This window comes from Macrobrachium nipponense, chromosome 22 (assembly GCF_015104395.2).
Source record: "Macrobrachium nipponense isolate FS-2020 chromosome 22, ASM1510439v2, whole genome shotgun sequence".
Classification (NCBI taxonomy): Eukaryota; Metazoa; Arthropoda; class Malacostraca; order Decapoda; family Palaemonidae; genus Macrobrachium; species Macrobrachium nipponense.
Window position 1 is genome coordinate 82446268 of NC_087213.1, and position 2500 is coordinate 82448767.

At 39.0% G+C, this 2500-nt stretch overlaps 1 protein-coding gene across 1 annotated transcript in view; it reads left to right on the forward strand.

Annotated features, from left to right (window-relative positions):
- The window catches only part of LOC135198332 (G-protein coupled receptor GRL101-like), a 245905-nt gene that overhangs the window by 236283 nt on the left and 7122 nt on the right, over positions 1-2500 (forward strand). The window lies entirely within an intron of this gene.

Genomic DNA, 2500 nt, shown 5'->3' on the forward strand with positions numbered 1-2500 from the left:
CCTCTCTCTATGTTTTGTAGCCATCTCATATTTGATCTTCCTACCGGTCTCCTTCCTTCCGGTGTCCATTCCAAAAACCTTATAGGATATCCTCCTCCTCCATTCTTTTGTGTCCAAACCATCTAAGCTGTCCTCTCTCCACAAAATCTAGTATCCCCTCCATTCCCAGTTCTTTTCTAATGTCTTCATTTCGTAGCCTATCCAGTCTTGTTACACCTTTTGAGTCTCAGGGCTTTCATTTCAGCTGCTCGAAGTTGGCCTCTAGTTCTTGATGTTAATGTCCATGATTCATGGCCGTAAGTCAATATTGGTATTAAAATAGAGAGGTATAATATGGTTTTCACATTGCGAGGTATATTTCTGTCTTTCATTAGTGGGTAGAGCAGATACATATTGTTACTGAATTTCTGTATTCGGGTAGTTATTTCTAGTTTTGAATCGTTTTGGTCACTAAACTCTACTCCTTAGTATTTGAAATTTCTACACTGTTGCAATGTCTGACCTTCTAATTCTACATCTATGTTACTTGGTGTTCGTGATAGGTGCATGATCTCTGTCTTATTCCTGTTGATCCGCATTCCATTAGCTGTTAAGATCGCGTTCCAGTTGTTGACGCTTTCTTGGAGAGATTCTGCGCTGGGGGCTATCATTGCATGGTCATCTGCATACATAAGGTTGATGGTCATATCTGCAGCTTCATCCTCATACATTTATCTAGAAACAATATAAAAAGAAGTGGAGAAAGGACTTTGCCCTGTCTTACTCCTGATTTAATTTCAAACCTGTCTTCATTCTCTTGATTTGTTTTTACTCTGGATCTGATATTTTGATAGATGTTATAAATTGCTCTCATAAGTTTCTCAGGGATTCCATAGTAAGGGTCTTTTAGGGCATCCCATATTTTCATTCTTGGTACTCTATCAAAAGCCTTTTCTAGATCTATAATAGCAATATTATCTGTCCCTTGTCCCATTCCAGCTCTTCTCAAATACCATCTTGAGGGAGAAAATCATATCAGTTGTCCCTCTTCCTGGTCGAAAACCGTTTTGCCATTCACCCAGCTTTGGTTCAACATATCCTCTCAATCTAGTTTCAAGTATTCTTTCATATACTTTAAAAGCATGTGACATTAGGGATATTCCTCTATAATTGCTGCAATTTGTCTTGTCACCTTTTTTATAGCTTGGGCATATTAGATCTCTTCTCCAGTCTTCAGGTGGCATTTGCCCATTCCAGAGTATGTCTATTAGCTCTAGTTGCCAGATGACTCCATCCTCCCCCATGTTTTTAGGGAGCTCTGCAGGTATTGTATCCACTCCAGGGGCCTTACCATTTCTCATCCTCTTGAGGGCATTTTTACCTCCAGTGTTGTTATGTCAGGTTCTGCATCGCCAACCACATCAAATTCTACATGCTCTTCAAGGTCATTGTTTTCGTTGTTTAGTAGTGTTTCAAAGTGATGCTTCCATCCTAATTCAATTTCTCGGGGTTCGGTTAAAGTTGTCCCATCTATAGGGTCTTTGATTATGTAAGTGGGTGGTTGGCTTCCCTTTCTGTAGTTTTTGGCAGTGCTATATATGAGTTTTCTGGTACCTTGGAGATAATTTCCGAGATCATCTCCCATTCTTTCCCATATTTCCCTTTTTGTTTGAGCTTTTATTCTTTCTGTTTCTCTCGAGGCTTCTTTATAGTTATTGTGATCTTCCAAGTTTAAAGTTTTCATCGATTTTCTGAAGAGTTGCATTTTGTTTGCAACAGCGGCCTTTAGTGTGGGAGTCCACCAAGCAGTTTGTTTTTTTCCTCCTACCTCAAACCCTTTTCTTCTGCACTGTATTATTAGCAGCACCCACTACAGCCATTTTGAAGTGTCTCCATTTTTTATTTGGGTCATTGCTCTCCTGTTGCATTTGTTTAGCTCTACTTATTTCGTTTTGATACCTAACTAAGCACTCCTCTTCTCTCATATTCTCTAAAATAAATCTATCTCTCACTTGGCTTTTAATCGGTTCGGGTTTCGTCATCTTTAAGAGAAGCCTGTGATCTGAATCGAATGACACAGAGGGGATGCTTTTTACATCTCTGACCATATTTTTGTTATTTGTTATTGCCAAATCAATCATTGATTTTTCAGTATATGCTCCTAAAGCCGAGTTCCATCGGTACCACGTCCACTTGTTGCTGTCTCTATGATTATAGAAAGAGTTCATAATGGACATCTGGTTTAGTATGCAAAAATCAATTATGTTTTCTCCTTCTCTATTTCTGTCTCCAATGCTAAATGCTCCCAATATGTTCTCTATGCCTGTCCTGTCTTGCCCAATATGTCCATTCATATCTCCAATTATTAATGTATTCTCTACATATGGGACAGAATCTTTTACTTCTTGTAGATCTCTGTAGAATTCTTCCTTTTCTTCTTGAGGGCGGCCCTGTGTTACGAACCGAGAGAGGTCCGCTTCAGGTTCGATATTATGATAAACAAAAAGAATTCAACACCAAC